General features: G+C 42.5%; 1 protein-coding gene across 7 annotated transcripts in view; it reads right to left on the reverse strand.

The window, feature by feature from the left end:
• AUTS2 (activator of transcription and developmental regulator AUTS2) overlaps nt 1-19,474 on the reverse strand; it is a 787,423-nt gene that overhangs the window by 435,094 nt on the left and 332,855 nt on the right. The window lies entirely within an intron of this gene.

Genomic DNA, 19,474 nt, shown 5'->3' on the forward strand with positions numbered 1-19,474 from the left:
ACCTCAATGTTCATAAAACAACACGATCTACTTAATAGGTATCAGATTGGTTTTGCCTTTTAAACCAGCTTTAATGAACTTTACTGGCATTGTAATAAATAAAAAATACATGAAAATTACAAACTATATTTTCAATACAACTGAGGACACATCTGCTTTCTCTTACACCATGGACCGTGCAGGTCAACACATTACAACAGTTTACTGAAATGAACATTAACCATATTATTTACCATATACATACATTACACTCATGTCCACGAGCACATATGCATATATACAGCAAGAGGAAGATATGAACTACATCTACTGCAATGCTGAAAATGTATATATTTGTTTTAACATATCTTTCCCTATATTTGGCTTAAATGTATTAAAATTTCGGTTTAGCCTTGTTGATGCTTCGTTTGAACTGACTTTCTGTGTAACCTCTGGTTACTCCTGAGGTTAAAACTGGCAAAAAGTCAATTTCAAAAATGTAGATTTAAAAATCACATACCTAAATACTGGCAGCAGAGGTAAATGCAAAGAAAATACTTGGCGAGGCACCCAATGAAGTATTTTATGAGACACCTACAAAACTTATCAGTATTCATATAACAAATACCAAACAATTCTACCTAACTTATTAATACAGTCTGAATAGAAATCACTATGACAGTACGGAAATAGATAATCGCACTCATCTGCATTTCATGACTGGAGACCAAAAGTTCCTTCTCCATGAATTCTCTCCACCAACTTTTTTCCCCCCTTTCTTCTCTCTCTCATTTTTTTTCCAGTTCTTCCAGAAACACACTGCACAAGCACACACAAAAAGTCACACACATTCTCTTTTATAGGCGCACACACACGAGAGATACATTTCTGCTCTATTTCCCAGATGTACACTCACATCTGTACACACTGGTCACCAATATACACTGCTGTTCTCTCCCAGGTTCCCTAAAGGAGTGCACAAAGCATCCTCAACCTAATGGTCATCATCAGTTTCCCTACAAGAGCAAATCACATCTGCAAATTTGGTATGTGTGTGCTGCTTTACCTTCATCCCTTATCCCCCTCTCTAGTAAAAGGCAGCTTTGCGTGCTCTCTATCAGTCTAAAGAAAGAAAGGAGAAAGTACATAAAACTACAGGCTCAGACACACAATTGAGTTGCAATGCATGAGCACAACTGCAAAAAAAATGGCACAGGTATACTCTCAGCCCAAAGAAAATGTAACATAAGAACTAGAGCTATTTGTCAAACACTTACAATTTAATAAATAAACTTAATATTCCACAGCTCAGCCACAAAATCTCAAGTAAAAAGATTTTTATTTCAAATGGAATGGTTTATCAGTCAGATCTAATATATCTAGGTAGCATTTTTTGGAGGTGGAGGGAAGGATAACGAATTCAAGAAGTCTAATGCTTCATATATAACTCACAGATCTTATCTAGGACCACTGTGTACTGTAATTTTATGGTCCCAGGTTTAAAATTTAACCACCCAAAGGAAAATGGATCAAGTTTCCCTGACTCGGTCTTTTGTCAACATCCGCTCAATGATGGAAAAACTCTTATTGGAACTGGGGCCTGAAGAATTTTATCCAGTCTCCAATTTTATTTTTAGAACCTCAATTTATTTTGTACACAATTTTCACACATTAGTTATTTGCTAACTAATCATAATGGCTCATTTTTATACTTCGACATTGTGAATTCCAGCTATTTACAGAGAAGAGAAGAAAAACCCAGCAGGTGTCATTTTTCTAGACACAATTTACAAGGAATAAGAGAATATGACCAAGATATCTGAGCCTGAAACTCTGTAGGAACAAAGTGAACTGCATAGACTAGACAGCAAACTTAGAAGTAAGTCCAAGTTAAGATTTATAAGCTTTCCATATTTTCCTTTCTTTTTTTCCAAGTTGAGTTTCTCCATGTGCCAAACTGTTGAGGGTTTACATTTTATTCCAAAACCCATCAATCTGTGCTAAATTAAAAAAATAAAGCATGGAAATGTGCCCATTGTCTTCTTTTAAGAACCTAAAGTTACACACGCACATGAGAACACTTAATGTGGATAGGCAATGGTTCATTTTAATCTACTCGCACAGATTCAACCACTTAAAATGACAATGAAATAACATAGCGCTGCTAAAAAAGGTCTGCAAATAAAAGACTGGATCTTTTGCTACACTGCATGCATTTGCTGCATTACTCTGGGGCACATGGGAACGCTAAAATCAGGTTCCCCTTAAAAAAGCAATCATCCTCCTTGGAAAAAATTTCAAATTAAATATTGACAACTCTTGTTCCTCTATCATTCCTGTCAGGGTATCCCATGCAAAAACCAAAGGCAGCACGAAACTGTCGTGATGTCTACTCAAGCGTCTCGCTGAGGACCCTCCCGCATTAACACCGCCATTACTCTTCTAATCAGCACTGAGCGGGGAACAAAGAAGGGTTTGCAAAAAGTGCATTTGACTCCGTACTTTCACTTCACATTGGGAGTGAATTTATACACGTAAGGATCCATCTATAGGGTCTCACAAAGAAGAAATATAGACATATTCCGGATGCAAAAGCACAAACCCCTGACGACCCAAAATGTCACAGACTTATAACGAACCTGTGCAGCCCTAGGGATGGGGTATACACAAAAAGGGATCACCAGCCACCCGCGTCCACTTGCCGAGGCTGAATGGCACAGGGCTGGGACCCTGGTGCAGACCCACCCACATGCGCAAAACTTTTCTAGGAGTTCTTGGTCATTCTTAGCATCATCACATTGTATTTCTGGATCTCTTTTACTGCACTACAGAACCTATTATTTTGTAATGCCTATAAATCTATTTGAGGATACTGAAAGTCAAGCACAACTGGATAACTACACTTTTTCTATTACAAATAAGAAAGAAAAGTGGGGGGAGGGGGGGAAGGAGATCTAGAAGGATGGTTGCAGGCTGAAGCGCTGGGCTGGGACTCAGCAGTGGGTTTTATTTCTGATTCTTCACCACACCCAATTCCCTCCCCAGAAAGCCAGAATAACGACAGGTGTTCTCTTCAAAATTGGTCTGTTTAGAGGGGGTTTTAACAGGGCCAGTTTCCCAGCTGGTGATTGTAGAGCACATCTCTCACTATGGGACCTGATAATGCCACTCACTGCTCTGGGGGCTAGTGCAACAACGATTTCTAATGGTGAGGTGGCTCCACTATCAAAGTGTTTTTGTTGTTGCTGTTGGTTTGGGTTTTGTTTTTTAAAAAAAGCCTTGAAAACACTCGCACTCACCTGGATTTTCATTCTTCCCTTTAGTACAGACAGGAGTTTTATAAAGCCTGTGTGCTTTAGGTGTCCCTGCCTGGTGGGGGCAGCGGGACCGCAGGAGCCTCTGTGAGGAGAGGCTGGCGTCGCCCCTGCTGCTTCCCGCCGGTTCCCGCCGGTTCCGCGGCGCCCCCCGCCACAGCCCCAGCCCGTCAGGGCAGCCGGTGGCACCTCTCGGAACGCCTGTTTAAGAGAGGGCAAAAATGCCGGAGCACTGAGGAGTGAAGGGAAGAAAACGTGAAAGCGCTCCCTGCGAACAGGTCGGGGCCGGAGGAGGAGGAGGAGGTGCTGCAGGTGCCGGAGCAGAGATTGCCCTGCAGCCCGCGGGCAGATATTCCCTGAGGGAACCGTGGCCCCTGGAGAGCTCGTGCTGGAGCTGGTTTTTCCTCAAGGAGGGACCCACGCTGGGGCAGGGGAACAGAGCTGATAGAGACCACAGCCCCCTTCCACCCTGCCACTTGGGGTGGCACAGACGAATAACGGAGGGAAGCTGAGTTGGGGGGTAGAAGGTGGTGTTTCAATTTTTGTTTCTCACTATCCAAATTATTTTAATTGGCAATAAATTAAATTCATTCTCCCCAAGTCAAGGCTCTTTTGCCCACAACGCTAATTGTTGATCTCCCTGTCTTTATTTCAATTCGAGCTTTTTCATCTTTTTTTCTCCCCTGAGGTGGGGGAGGGAGAGAGAGCAGCTGGGTGGGAGTTTGCCCCTTAAGGTAAACTCACCACAGCACGGTTTGGTGAAAAGCACGCAGGTGCTCATAAACTGAGCCAAAAAACCTTCAGACATACCACTCCACTGCCCTGCAGAGTAACACAAAATAGATGCCGAGCTGGGACTGCCATGGGGGACACAAAGAGCGGGAGGGTTACACAGACAGCACTGGGTGGGGAGAAGGAGAGACATCAGATACACAACACTAACAGTGGCCCTTTGATGAAGCAAATAGAGACTAGCTCAGGCCACTGGCCAGACACTGCTAAGATTATGAATAAACCAAAAAAAGATGCAAAACCCACATAAAACTGCTGTAATAGTAAGCACTAAGCAACTCTTCGTTCAGGGCATGGAGAGCTTTTCAGGTGACTTGAAATCTAATGGAACTATTTTTGCACCAGGGAAATACTCAGCTCTATTTCGTGACAGTAAAAGTGCAAACTGAATATTCAGCTGTGTCCAGGGAAAGTAGCTCTCTGCTATGCTTCCTTCTGCCATTCAAAGTTCAACGGTAAAGGAGACCTAAATATACAGGCTTGGGAGCAGGACAGATCTACAGGAACAGTGCTATAGTTACTACATCAGTCAGTGTTTCTGTGGAATGAAAGGATGGGGGGGCATAAGCCATAAAACACTGCAAGGGATAACCCATAACAGCATGGCTCTCTGTTGCCTTTTGTCTCAGAAAGGAAAAGAATGAAGGACAGAGATGGTCGATCATGTTAAGAGGCATAAGGGAGGATGAAAGGGCAGCTGAGCCCCAGACTACAGGGAGCATCATCCTCTCAGGACCGCAGTTTGCTTTGCTGGATCCCTAAGCCACTTTAGATAATTCCATAGTAGCAGTGCCTGGTTAGCAAGTAACAAAAAGCAAAATAAATAAATCTACTGAGAATTTAGAAAAAGCCTTTTTCACAGAGCTTATATATCATGTCAAAACCACCCTAATGCGGCTCTTCTGAGCTCTTTTTTTTTTATTTTTAAAATGTATTTTAATTTAAAACCCCATACCATTTGGCAGCAGTAAATCTATGGTATAGTTTTGAGGCGCCTGAGTTTACACACCATATGGAATTAAAGGATTATTTCACTACATTATACTTTAAAGTTACGGATACTAACACTTCTTCCTATTATAGTGCAGCCAGCAAGCTAAGACTTTACCAGAGTCCTAGAAGAGGACACCTGCTCCCCAAGGGATGACATAACCTTGCTGTGGGGAGGGGAATTTTAGGCTTTCGGTTCTGCCTGTCATTCTTTATTTATACAGCTTTTGCAAGGGCAAGACAGTCCAAAACTCTTCTGATCCAGCTCCTACCTGGGTGACTATATTCTCTAGCTCAGATCAGCTGGTGGACACACACGTTTGCGCTCTGTTAGCAATCCTTCCTGGCTCCAGAAAGCCTGAACAGGTACAGCCCAGTCCCAAACCCATGACAGTAGTTCATCCTGACCAGGGCGACAGACCTACGCAGTACAAAGACATTCCTGCCTGCTCCTTCATATACACAGCGCTTGCCTCCACTTGCTCTCTGGGCTTTTCCCAGGAGCCCAGACTCAAGGCTCTAAAGATGTGAATCTTTGTTGCTACTGCCAGCCACATGCTTTTCCCAAATGCTGCGCACGTGGATCTAGGCAGAAGCACTGGCCGATCAGGTAGTTGCTGACGACTGCAGGCTGCTCCAGGTGGCCAAAGGCCAGGGAGCAACAGCCAGTTCAGCCTAGGAGAAAAAAGAAAGCCCGGCTGAACCCAGTGGGATCCTAGTTGACAGGCTGGACAGACTCAGCACGAATTATCATGAATCCATCGCTGTTTTTTCAGGGCTCAGCAAACTGGAGGAGTTTGGTTCACAGCACACAAGCAGGAGAGAGGGTGCCGGGTAGGTTTGGGAGAGCCCGTTCCCACTCCCATCCCACATGGTCACAGGGAGGGAGTTGGGCTCCTCAGCACCGTGCTGAGCTGCATCCTCACAGTTCCTGGCCATGGTGTGTGAGCCACAGATCCGGGGAGGGAGCCAGAGCGGTGGGCACCACCGTACGCTGGTGGGAGGTGGGGTGACAGGGAAGGGATGGACCACTGAAGCCTCTTCAGCATCAGATGCCTCCAAAGTTGACGCATGGTTCAGCACTGGGAGCATCTCCAGCAGCCAGCTGTAGAGCTGACTCAACTCCCTGACTGGTTTTACCCATTTGTGGTTTTTGTCTAACATGAATGTCACCACATTCTCTGAGGAGACTGGTTTTGATGTGCTCTTAGGGCCAAAAAGCTAGGTGCAGTTCCCACTAACCCCCACCCACTCACCAGTGTGGAAAAATCATCAGTGAATTAAAATATGTATTGTAGCACCATTTTTCACTTAAATGAAACATATTTTTCCCTTAAAATCTGTTAACTTTGATTTCAAAACATGACAATTCATGTTGAAGCGTAATTGATTCTAAACACCACAACAACCTAGTATAGAAATCAGAAGTACAGCATCAGTGGATTAAAGGGTGACGAGTTAAACATTGTTCAGTTAAAGAGTTTTTAATTATATCATCTAGAATAAATAAGAAAATGTCTTTAACTTTTCCGGTCAGCTCAGCTGACACACACACAGATCACAACAGCACTGAACTACAGCCTTGTCTGAGCTACTCAGACCCCCAGGCATGGCAGCGTCGCCCACTTTGTGAGTACTGCCCAAACACAACCTGGGGAGCCAGTCCCAGCCCTACCCAGCAAACACAGACGTGAAGTGTCTTCCATCAGGTGGAAAAGAGCGGCAGCAGATTTCATGTAGGACTAAATATTTGATTGCAAAGAAAACATATTTTATCAATGATTGAGAACAAATCTGGCTGTATGAAAACAAATAAAAGGAGAACTACATAGCAAGAAAAAAACAACAACAATGTAAATCAAGGCTTGTTACTTGTTATTTAAATCATGATTAACAGCTGTCATTTAAATACTTCCATTTAAATCTATCTTGCTACTGACATAAGTCAGACAAATTCTACTTGTACAGCACTTACACGTCACCCAAAGCTTTAAAGATGGTTCAGAGCAGCCAGGGGTCTTAAGACCTCTACATCACATTTCTAACAAAGCCGAGTTCACCACCACGATGTTCCCTGACCAGCTAAACACAGCAGCAGCACAAGGAAAGCGAATCAGAGGTGAGATAATGAGGAGGAAGAATATTTACAATACACGAGTCTAGGCAGTGAATATGAAAGAAGAATTCACACCGTGTGTGGACTCTGAACAGTATCAATACAAAGACATTTTTCACATCAGGGAAGAAAAGTCTTGTTACCCAAAAGATACAATAAAACATTAGGAGGGGCTCTCTGTGTTTGTCTCAATATTTATTCCTACGACAACCAATGCACATGCTCCAAGAAACTGTCAGTTGCTGAGGATCAGGGCCTGCATGCCATCATCCTGGGATCTGACATCCCTACCAGAACATGAAGCTTTATTTTGCATACCTGTACAGGAAAAAGGAAGTAGGCCAACAAAGACAAGATTTTATCTTTTGTTGTTTCCTTCCTGCCTCTACTGAGAAGAAAAAGTAATTTTCCTGTTCAAAAAGTCTTCGTATAAAAAACAAGAATAAACACACTTACATAGTTTTCCAATTTCCTGTTGATAAAACAAAAAATCTAAATCCAATAGAACTTGAAGAAATAACTATAAACAATTACCTAATTAGCTCTATGATACAGAACAAGGGTGTCTTTAACTTACTTATTCTAAAGCACTGATGGTCATTTCCTGCTGCCTTTGAGCTGATCCAGAGTCTGCTGCTGCTCTTGCTGAAGACACTGGAGTGGAGGAACTCATCCCCCTCTACGTGGGGGAGATCCTCCTGACACAGTGCTACACCCCGCTTCTCCTGGGGAGAATTTGGCTATTTAGCATTGTTATTACCGAAACACCAAGTGATCGCGTTCTGCTCGCAGTAGCAGCAGCAGAAGCAACATGGGCTAAGAATAAATAGCGTCCTTGCCAAAGCGGGGGTGGGGGATAAAGAGACGGGCATTTATTTCCAGATCCTCTTCTCCTTCGTTACATGCTTGGGCAACCTTAGATATATAGCTCACAGAAGGTATTCTGAAGTAGCTCTGTAGCTCTATTTTATCTAGGTTACACAAAGAATGCAGCCCATCATTTTTTCTGTGCTGTTTATACAGAAATCAAAGATAAATTTGGCATAAACTCATCACACCCCAGAATCATACATACATTATACAACATATAAAGTGTAACAGACTCGCTCTGTTCCCCAGCTCCTGTTAAGAGCGGTATGAAACTGCAAGCTGTTGGCAATTGCGACAAATGAAGCGTATTTCAGCACACTTTAAAAGCTGAATTGCAAAAAGTATAGGCTTCTTCTGACCCTTTGCATTTTGATGGTTGCACAGTGAGAAATATGGCCTTTAAAATTACACCTTGCAAAGCACTCCATTGTACCAATCAATCTCTCCAAGCAGCTTCCAGAGCACAAGACTCGCGCCGCAGAGAGGGATAAAGAGCGAGGGTCCGGCCGGTCTGCTTGGCAGCAGCCGGAGCGGTGGCAATCAGGGCAGAATCGATCTGCCCCTCCCAATATTTACTCCGTCCTGCTGCTCAGCTTGTTTGTGTCCCACCCTGGATTTCCAGGGCTCTCCTTGGGCTCTGCGTCAGGGAAACGAGCCTTTGTGGCACCGAAAACCACCTCTCTAACGCGGCTGCTTTCATGCCTGTTCCTGCCTGGTACCATCCTTGTCCGCACAGATACACATCCGTTCACGTTCTGATCCACGTGCGGCACAAGTCCCATGTGTTACTCAGCCGAGTGATACCCATTTACACCATCTATACTTCTTGCTTCTGCTTTGTATGTCCCAAACCCAGATTTTAAGATCTATGAGCACAGACACAACCTTTTCATGCAGCTGCGTACCCCGCCAGGAGCAGAGCGTGCCTATTTGCTCCAACAGTTTCCACCAGCGACTGGTTTTGTGGTTCCATTTAGGCTTGCTCGTTTAAAAAAAAAAAGAACCAAGCCAGCAGTTTTACCCCAAAGTTCTGCGTAAGGACAGCCTATTTCAGAACCCTGGGCACCGATGACTTTCCAGATCCCTCCTGTTAGACCGTTACCAGCTCCTGCTTCAGTGGCGACAGGCACAGGGTCCAGCCTGTGGCCTCAGGGACTCAGTCCCAACCTCAGCCCTGGACCTGTGAGGAGTTCTTGTTTCTGTTGCACAGGAAAGGTCAAGTGAGGCAAACACTACCTTTCCTCTGAATCTCCGGAATGGGGAGAGGAGAACAGAAATATTATCCCTTTTGGCCCAGTGTGTCTGACATCCAACCCCCAAGAACTCTGCTTGGCCTCTGGTTGACTTTGAAATGTATAACTTACTGGAAGAATACTTAAGTGAGAAGATAAAATGAATCACATGATGGAACAAAAAGCAAACAGGCCAGGTCAAAAAAATCTTAACAGCACTGCAGCTCTACAGCTCTCTGCAAATTCGGCTAAAGAGCCTCCGTCTGTTTTAATGAGGGGAAACATAAAACCAAGGTAGTTTCCATAGAATTTCACTCCTGTCAAGTCCACAGGGTGGTTGCTCCTCATGCGCAAAGGAGATGCAAGATGGGATGGGACCTTCTGGGAACATCTGAAGGTGTGAAGCAGCTCCGTGAACCGAGCCTGAAAAAGACCGGAGTGACAGTACTCGCTCGCTTGAATTAAGTCACAGCTACTGTCATCCTTTTTCCCCTCAATGCCGACCACTAACCTGACACCCAGTTAACATTACAGAAGTAAATAAATGTCTTGAAGGAGGAAATATCAGTATTCATGGACGGACCTCAGGATGCTTGCCACTGTTTACATAAGAGAGCCCTGTTATTTCATAGTTCGATATAAGCCCAGAATAAATATTTAATAACTTGGTTGCATAAATAATGATTTGAAGGTTGAGCTATTGGCTTAAAAATATAATACTATTTTAAGCCGTTTAACTGGCCAGCCATATAAATTATTCAAGATTTAAAAGTCATCCTGTGGTCTCTGTACAAGGAGAAAACTAGGAAGTTGTAAGTATAATGACAAAAGCAGGGCAAGATCAATCAAACCACATGATCTCTAACACAAACAAGCAGCAATTAAGCAGCAATCAAGACAATATGACTGTAGTTGATGTCCTTTTATGCCAATACTCTCAGTCCAGAGAGCAAAACTTAATAATGTTTTGCAATTTATCAAGGGAACCATAACTCTGCTCTCTGTGACTTGGCCAAGAGGCTATTATGATAGTATTTCTCTATAATTTAATAATGTGAAGGAAAGGGGGGGGAGGGGGAGTAAAAGCATTTTGACATATAACTCACGTCTATACATATTGTATTTTCCCCTTGCTTGAATGATAGAAGCAAAAGTCATAATAATATGCCTCAGTACCAATTTGTTAGCAGAAAAGGGGAGCTGAAGTATCTGGCAAAGGAAATCTATTTGAAGAAGCACAGAAGGGAAGGGAATGAACCATCTGAATTCATTAGCAGCTGTCATTGATGTGGAGATGAGTTTAGAGATGAAGAGAAGCTAGTCATCACAAATAACTCAGGAGAAAAGCAAAGGGAGGAACTGTTGTTTAAGTTGTTTAAATCTGGATTAGCTCCTGATAGATGGCAGGTTGCCACGTAGAGGAACCTTTGTGTTACACGCTCCACCCTCTTTGGAGGGAAGCTCTTTGAACAAAATATGATATTTCAGCGTTCTGGGCTGCGCACAGGTTCCCGGCAGTCCTGGGTGCTGCTCTGTAGCGCTGGCCGTGTGGCACTAACGAGGCACAGTTTTCCTGCCCCTGAGGCCGCAGTTGCACAGCACCCTTCTGCTCAAGGAGCCCGACCCTGCTGTCACCCACTCGCTCCGGGCGGCTTTTCCCCAGACCCCCGAGACTCCCTGGGCTGTACGGCTGCAGCTGACCCCAGGGCTTTGCAGGGATCTGCACCAGGTTAGAAATGATCAGGTTTGGGTTTTTTTTCCTTCTTCATTTCCTGGATTGCTTCTAACCCAGATGAGTTCTTCAGTTTGGCACGACGAAGGCGACAATGGTGGGAAGGGGTGGCAAGGACTCAGGCACTACCAGGAAAAGAAATGCCGAAGAATTACATCCTTAAACCACAGTTTGACTTCATGTTCTAAATCTTGTTGAATTTTTGCCCTGGACTAACATAATAAGAGCTGCAGCTGGTTTGAAAAATTCAGAATGCCTTCAAACTCCTAACAATACCAGCTTCTTGTTGGGGTTTTGGCTTTGCTCTACATTATTTTTGGATTCTTTTTTTTTTTTTTCTTCTTTCTGCTTACCTCTCTTCCTCTCTCATCCTGAGAAATAATGTAAAATGTATTGCAGCACTGTGCTTTCACCTTGGACTACATTTGCCAACTGAAATAATGTGTCCTCCTATTTGCAAATGTCAAAACTGGAGTCTATCCCTTGTCAACAGTGACCAAAGGAGATTTAATGTTTGATAGATTTGATGAGCTGGTTGCCTCAGTCCAAGTCCAAAAGCAGCTGCATTTCCAGAAAATCATTCGGCCAGTTAGTGTCATCGGCCCTTGTGTTGGCAGCCTCAACAGAGAGGCGAGGGATCGGGGCAAAACCCAGTGCCCGATGAAATCGAGGGGACGTTTCCACTGACTTCAAGGGATACAGAATCCATTTAGGGAACAGGGTGTCCACTATAATTACCTGACAGACAATTTCTGTACCTTATACTGATAAAAAAAAAAAAAGTATTTGACTTCTCTTTCATATGCTTTAAAATTACTAAACCTACCCATCTTGAAAATATAGTCATATATAGGTAAGGCGAATTTTATTATTAAGATAAGTGCAAAAAACCTATAACACAGGACTACTATCAAATTATGGTTACTTGAATTAATCCTCATTCTGGCATTTAATAATTTGTAAAGTGCTTATTCAGGAAAAGGTCAAAAATCACTTGGAAAGATATGTTAATGGCTCTCTAAGTAATGTTTAGACTTACTGAATAAATTTTCACACTTAAGTCACGTATAACAAGCATTACAAAATGTATTATAAATTGTGCTCTTCACAACGGAGAGCTGAGTATATGTACATGATATGGCCTCCCCACAAGACAGCACTTAGTTAAATTCATCTCAGCTGAGGGAAAAAAAAATAACCAGATCTTCACTGTGTGCTGGAAATATATTCGATTTCTCACAATGAGGAATATTTATCTGAATCAGGACCTGGAAGAAACCCATTATTGTTCATCTATGTGATAAAAAAAGGCTCACACAAATGAAAACCCAAAAACCAGTGAAAAAAACCCCCAAGTCCCCCAAAACTCAATCCTAAACAAGCAAAAAAAAAAAGTTGTAAGTAATTGGAAATGAAGGAAGACAAAGCCCTGTGCTGATGGAGCTACATGGAACCCCTTCTATGCTTTGAAATATTTGGGCTTTAAAATGACCCACAAGACTTAAAAATTAAGTATCAGCATGTGAAAACGTACCATATTACAGTTTAAATCAACCATTATACAGGCTCAGCAAGCATCAGCACACTCCTTCTACGCACTAAAAAACGTCAACTTCTCCTTGGTGAATAGTAATTTGTGAAATAAAGCAGGCATGCAAAATATGGGTGGCAGGCAGCAAATGCCGATATTTGGGGCACCAAGGTGTTTTAAAATTGTTTTTCACTTTTGCATCCAGCATCCACTGAAATCTCAACAGATCAAAGTTTTGCAGACAAGGAAAAAAAAAAAAACCCGCAAAATTAATAACTATTTAAGTATTCTGTTTCATCATGATAACAAACAGATGGTTTTAATATTCTAGAGGCTAATTTCTGAACAATTAAAAACACAGCAAGACATTAACATCTAATGAAACATTTTAACTACCAGTATATGCATCTGCCATTAATTTCCACACAGTAAGGTCTTGGTTCTCTTCAATCTGTTCTTTATTAAGGAAAGTTTTTCCACTCTGAATTTAGTGAAGTAGAGAATTAACAACTGTTTTCAATCAGCAATCAGCATGATATTTCGCCAGTGTGCATTGAAACCGTCCACACTATCAGACATAAATTTACTCCTATGATGGCTTTGATCTGCACGCGGAATAGAGATGTTGGAAGGGAATTCATTTTCTAATTCCATTTTCATTTAGAACATATGAATTAACCCCTCACAGATCTCATGTCCCTTTTTACCTACTTTAGATAAAGGACACCTACTTAAAATGTTACGGCTTACACATTACTTACATCTACCCAAAAACAAATTCATTTTTTGAAAGCAATGAAAGCATTCCCATGCAAACCATATTGAAATAAAGTTCTTCAAAGGCAACGAGAATCCTATATTCATGAGCCTCTAATTTATATTTCCTTTGCTCATTTGTGATAAGAACATAGGGTAGTACTCATCAAAGCTGCACCCGTGCAAAAACTAGTTGCTAAAAAGAAAAAAATCTTTACATCACAGACACAAAGCTAATTCATGTGTTCCCTAATCAGATACACAGCTGAGAACTAGCGATGAATTTTCTGCAGGTCTTCACCAATTTGGCAGGTTATGATTTAAATGAAGCCAAGGCAAGTCCTTCTCATTGCTCCCAGGGTATGGCAAAAGGCTGATTTTATTCAATATTTGTGGTCATCACCTAGCTACTGTATGAACGAACCCTGTAAATAAATGCCTTTGGGAAAAATTCAAACAGCCTCCCTGATGGGTCTGAATCGCGTGCTTGCTGTTCATTAAACACGTAGGCAGCTCAGTAAGCGTCTTTGGTTTTCAGAAGGGTTAAGTTAGCAAGTAACTTGGGATGATTTTAACAGAAACCACATTCTGTCCAGGTTCCTGTTTTGCTTTTAATCCTGTCATTTCTGTAAACATTGAATTGCAAGGCTAAACTAAAACAGGGAGGAAAGCTTTGACAAAACATAGGTTTGGGGAAGGAGTCAGCCGCAGGACCTTGCTTCTCAGATACGTTTTGTGGTGCTCAGTGGGGATTTCACGGTGCACCAAGAAATGGCTGTATTGCAACTATGTAGAGTACGAGACACATTCTAATTATTGCTTCAAGTCAAGAAAACCAGGGTCATGAACCTGGGTCTTCTACCTGCCAACTGATGTCCTACCAATGGGCATTTGGCTGTTCCGAGACATCTCCCTCCCTCTAACTCATGCCAGAAATTACATGCTGGGCTCAACACACTTCCAACAATAGCTACGTATTTCCACAGATATTTCCATAACAGACCACCTACAATAAAAACACATCACATCCTTGTCGCACCCTACTCTCTCCGCTTGTATCCATCTCAAGGGCTCAGCCAGAACAAAGCAGTCTCTCTGCCTCAGTACTTTTTTTCCTTTGTTGAAATAGTTTATTACAGGGTAAGGGCCAGATCCAGAAAGGCTGAGAACACCCACAAACCCATTTGGAATTCAGGTTTCCAAAATCTGGAACCAGAAACTTAGTTAGGTATGAAAGGACATGAAAGATTAATCATTCGACTTCAAATGCTGTCATCACGATGAATTTCAAGGATCAGGGCTGGGAGTTTCCGATGTGCCTAGCAGAGGCAGGAGCGTAACCCCTCTGACAGACAGTAAGCTTTTTGCCTCATTTTACATCCACTTTTGGTTCAATGAAATACGGCTGAGGCGGTGTCCCTGGGGATGCCATATGGGATTGCAAGAGACCTTTCCAGCCACTCGTACGTGGTTCAGAGAAATGCGTGCGCTAAAATGAATGTACTGGGAGTTTGCCATGTAACCATTAGCCGTACGACCACCATTAATATACCTTGGAGACACTGCCTTATTTTTATATGTCGGACAGTTTCAGACTAACACCACACTTAGTGAGGATAGCACAATATGAAAATGTGACTTTCATACTTTTTATGCTCCAAGTGCCTGGATCTACTCTTGGCACGCTACAAAATATAATACTTTTACGATTCAGTTTTTCCATGAAATATTTATAATGCAACTATTGAGTGATGGAAGTGCCAGAATATTACTATTGCTATACTTGAATTCCTGGAGATTGTAAGCTTTTGTTTGGTCTAGCAGTGTGAAGGAAAAGCGTCCTGCTAAACATCTGTCTCTCACTGGGGAACCACATGGGAAATAAAGACTTTGGGGCAGCATTGCCTGAAGTATTTGAGTACTCGTCTTACCTACTGCAGTCTGAGCGCCGAGGAGTCTCAGCATTGTAAAAATCACAGAAAACCAAAGAAAGACGCAGACTCGAGCAGTCCCGTAGCCCATCCCTCTGCGTCCAGGAAGGACCAACAGTTCCTGCACCATCCATGACACGGAGACAGACAGCTCACCCAGCCCGACTGCTGCTAAAGACACCCGGTGACCTCTACAACCACTGCTGGGGAATTAGTGCAGTGTTTCACTGTCTCTACCTTCAAAAAGCTATCGTCACATCTCAAGCGCATCTCCTACCTGCAGCGTGACCTTGTCCCATCTTATCATGGATATGCAGAACAGATTTTTTTGCCCTTCTCTTTGCAGCAGTCCTCTTGTGTTCAAAGACTGTTATCAGTATCTCCATTTTCCCTTTTTAGAACTAAATTGCCCCGATTCTTTCAAGCCTATCTTGAAGGCCATGCTTTTAGACTTTCCCCATGTACTCCACATCTTTCTCTCACCATTTATTTCCTATTCTGAAGGACAGCACCTGCAATACCCATTAGGAATTATATAATCAGACAAATCATACTGGGATGAAATGGGTATTAAATGAAACACGTAAGGACGAAATGCGCATTAGAAGCTGTGGTCTGCGTTTAGATGCCTGACTCTTCTGGCAGGCTTATTTTTGGGTGCCAGTCTTAAGACACCTGAAAGTATCAGAAGTGATCACCTGAAGTATTCACAACATAAACCTTTTGAATTTATGCCACTCTTTCCCTCGCGGAAGTGCTGTTAACTCATTGTATATATAATATCAGATCTGTAAAAGTTATTTCCTGAACAAATGAGAAATAACTACAAGTAGAGACGAGCTGCTTATAAAAGAAGGGTTTGGGAGAGGCTTTGTTAAGTTCACCGGAGCTTGATTGAGATCTCTCCTCATTCAAAACCTTACCTGAAGCGGGTCTTCTGCTAAATATTAAGACTTTTCAATAGAAACCTTATTTCATAATAGGGTTTTTCTGAGTTGGAGCTGCAAGGACAAAGCGTAAGTCCTCACGGTGCTTCCAGATGGAACTCATTTGCTGCAAGAAGCTGTCGTTGAAGTGATCTGGAGAAACACTTCTCAAATCCATTTTAACAGATTTCAGAGACTGCTCAAAGATGCCCAACAGCCCTGTTTTCCTTGCCAAGCCCTCCTTCCTCACTGCCGCGTTTAGTTACAGCAGGAGCGTTGGAATAAAATAAAACTTATTTTGCTGTGAAGTGTCCTGGTTAGGCAAGCTGGAGCTGTGCAGGTTTTTCTGGTGTTCATAAACCTATTTTACAACAACTAAGGCAAGGAATGATAAAAGGAGACGCTGACGTCTCTGCGGCAGGCTAAGGACTGGCTTGAACAGCTCCACACAAAACCGGAGGAGCGAGCGAGGCACGGAAGGAGACGCTGGGGTGGGTGAAAGGGACAGTTATTACGTTCTTTCTAAGGCCACGGAAATGCCATGCTGTCAACCTCTGGCATCCCACAGCAAACCATGGCAACAGCTGCCTGGCTCTGTAGTAATAAACTGAACCAATTTAATAGCTTTTATTGTTCTGCTGTGATGTTTGAGCGCAACCACTTCTTTCCTCCTAGGACTCCTGAGCCCGCAAGGGCAGCAATGAGAGAAGATCTCATTTACCTAAAAGCGCTTATAAATTTTTAATTTGCTTTAACAAGTAAATTAACAAGTCCCTCATTCAGGCAAGTTTTATGGCCTCTTGCCACTTGGGGAGGGCCATAAAAGTTTTATAGATAATCCAGAGCTACCGAGATTGCTCATAATAAATTGTCTGTTTCCTGTTATTTTATCAAACCACTGGGCTTCTAATGACTTAAAGTCACAGCTTCCTTATATCTACGCTTTTTATGAGCCCATATTTATAAACTGTAAAGAATATCCTAAATTATACTGGGCCCCTGCTAATCATTACAAAGCTAGGTTTTTATTGGAGCCAACCTTTTTGCTCACGCCCACCTAATAAATTCTAAGGGCTTTAAGGGAAAAAATTTGAGATAGCACGCCGATTCTGCATTCTACTCTAAGACGTTGCTTTAGCCAAAATTTCATTAACGAATACTTTGAAGTGCCTACAACTCCCTACTCTGATTTCTAACAGTTTCTGAAAAAGTTCTCAGGGTAGGAGGCACTTTAGGCAACATCAGCCAGCCTGGCTCTGGGATTCGGGCTTGGGAGGAGACAGAACTCACTGGAAAAACACAATCTCTTCTCAAAGGGAAAACACTTCCTCCAACGGCCTACCCTCTGGAGCACCACTGATGATACTTACACAGAAGAACCCTGAACACGACGATGTCCTTACCATTTGGTGCTGTGAGTAGTCACACTGAAATCAGTGATGGTACTCACGGCAAGTACACTTCAACAACATCTAAATCACGGCCCCATCGCGTCCACCAACAACTGAGCACTTTTTCCGCTAAAGTTACGATGCTGCGTCTAGTAATGGCTTCAAAGTATTCACAAGGCCTAACCTTGGGCATCCAATTTAGTAGGTTGGTCCTCCTACACAGAAACAAGAAATCACTCCCGAGAGGGAGTAGGCACCAAACTAGAGTGGCCGTAATAATTCTGAGAGAGGGTTTTTTTTTTCCCCTCATTGACTATACAGAGTTTAGGCAGACTAGATTCGTAGGAGAGAGGGGTGTCTAAAAGGCTTGTCCTAAAGTGAGATGGTATCACCATCTTTCCCTCAATTTGTGCTATGGGAATGACATGACAAAACTATGGGGAAAAGTCACTGGGGTCGTGTTTACTGATTACCTGGAGTGGAAAAGAAAGAAGTGAAGGAATAAAGGTGCTGCAGATTCTGTCCTCCAGAGATCTCAATATTGCATCGGGGTGAAAACCTAAACTTGCTCTGAAGTTTAGGCTGGTACAAAGCTACAACAAAAGGGCACTGGGATAATAACAGAGTACAGGTGAAGATAATCAGTATTTTCTGTAAACACACAGTGTTATGAAAACCTAAAATTCCTTCAACTAAACAGGAGAACATTAAACTTTACAAAAAAAATCCCCATTACCTTTCTGTGAAATACAAGGCTGTGGAACTGGGAAGTCCATTTAACCTGAAGGAGGAAAAACGTTGCAAGATGAGAATATCAGCCTTTGCACAGCAGAGTTTTCCTGCTAAATGGGAAATTCCAGCAGACAGGCAAGTTTTAAAAGCTCGGGATGCTATTTTTGAGAGAGATGCAAGAGCGGGTGCTAAATCCTAGAACATGCCCATTATTTGAAGCGCTGAGAGTGCTCGACGTTTTATTTATTGATTTTTCAGTCCAAAAGTGCCATAAATTCATATCTCATAATATCACCCCAGATTAAGATCCATTGTGTAATTACAACTGTGCTCGTGTACCTTCATTCTCTGGTGTTATGGTTACCGTAGTCCACTAAAAATAGGCTATTAAAGTGGATGAACTTGTTGTCCAGGTATCATTGTACATTAAATAAGAACTTGTTCAATTGAATCTGGCAATAACTGTGAGAACAGCGGAAAGAAAATACAGAAAACAAGCCATAAACCCTTTACCAAATGATGATTATCTTGTGTTTCCTCATAAATACGCACACAGACAAGCATATCACAGGCACATGCCGTACACCAAATTCAGGTTCTGCTCCTACAAATTTAGAAATCCTTGAGACGACACGGAAGCAATGGCAGAGCACCCCAGGGAACACATTTTTCTAATTCTCTGAAGTCCTTTTGGATGACTGAAAGCCTAACTAATGCCATCTAACTTATTTAAGGAACAGAACTTTTGCCTTAGCTGTGTATGTATAAATTGGATTAAAAGAATGCCTCTCTCCTCCCTACCACAGCAAATCCAATGTCCCACCCGTCTATATTCACTAAAGATGCATCTCCCTGCATCAAGCATTACATTACTCAGGAGTAAGAGTCTTAAAGAAACAAGGGGAGTCATACGAAGAAGATAAAGAAACAATACCCAAAGAAAATAAATAGCACATATCCTTACATTGTAAAGACCCCAGACCCAAATTCCTGTTATCTGCTCCCAAAGATAAGAAATCATAAGGGTTGTGGTAAGCAGGGAAAAAAGAGGAAAATAAGTTCTGTGAGCAATACAAAAGAATAAGAGAGACCCGAAGGAGACAAACACATCCTTCGCAGTGCCTCTGCCTGAACCGCATTTACCCACGTTGGAGTATTAGAAACCTGTCATATGCCGTCATT

The sequence above is a fragment of the Grus americana genome, chromosome 19 (genome assembly GCF_028858705.1).
Source record: "Grus americana isolate bGruAme1 chromosome 19, bGruAme1.mat, whole genome shotgun sequence".
In the NCBI taxonomy this organism is placed as follows: Eukaryota; Metazoa; Chordata; class Aves; order Gruiformes; family Gruidae; genus Grus; species Grus americana.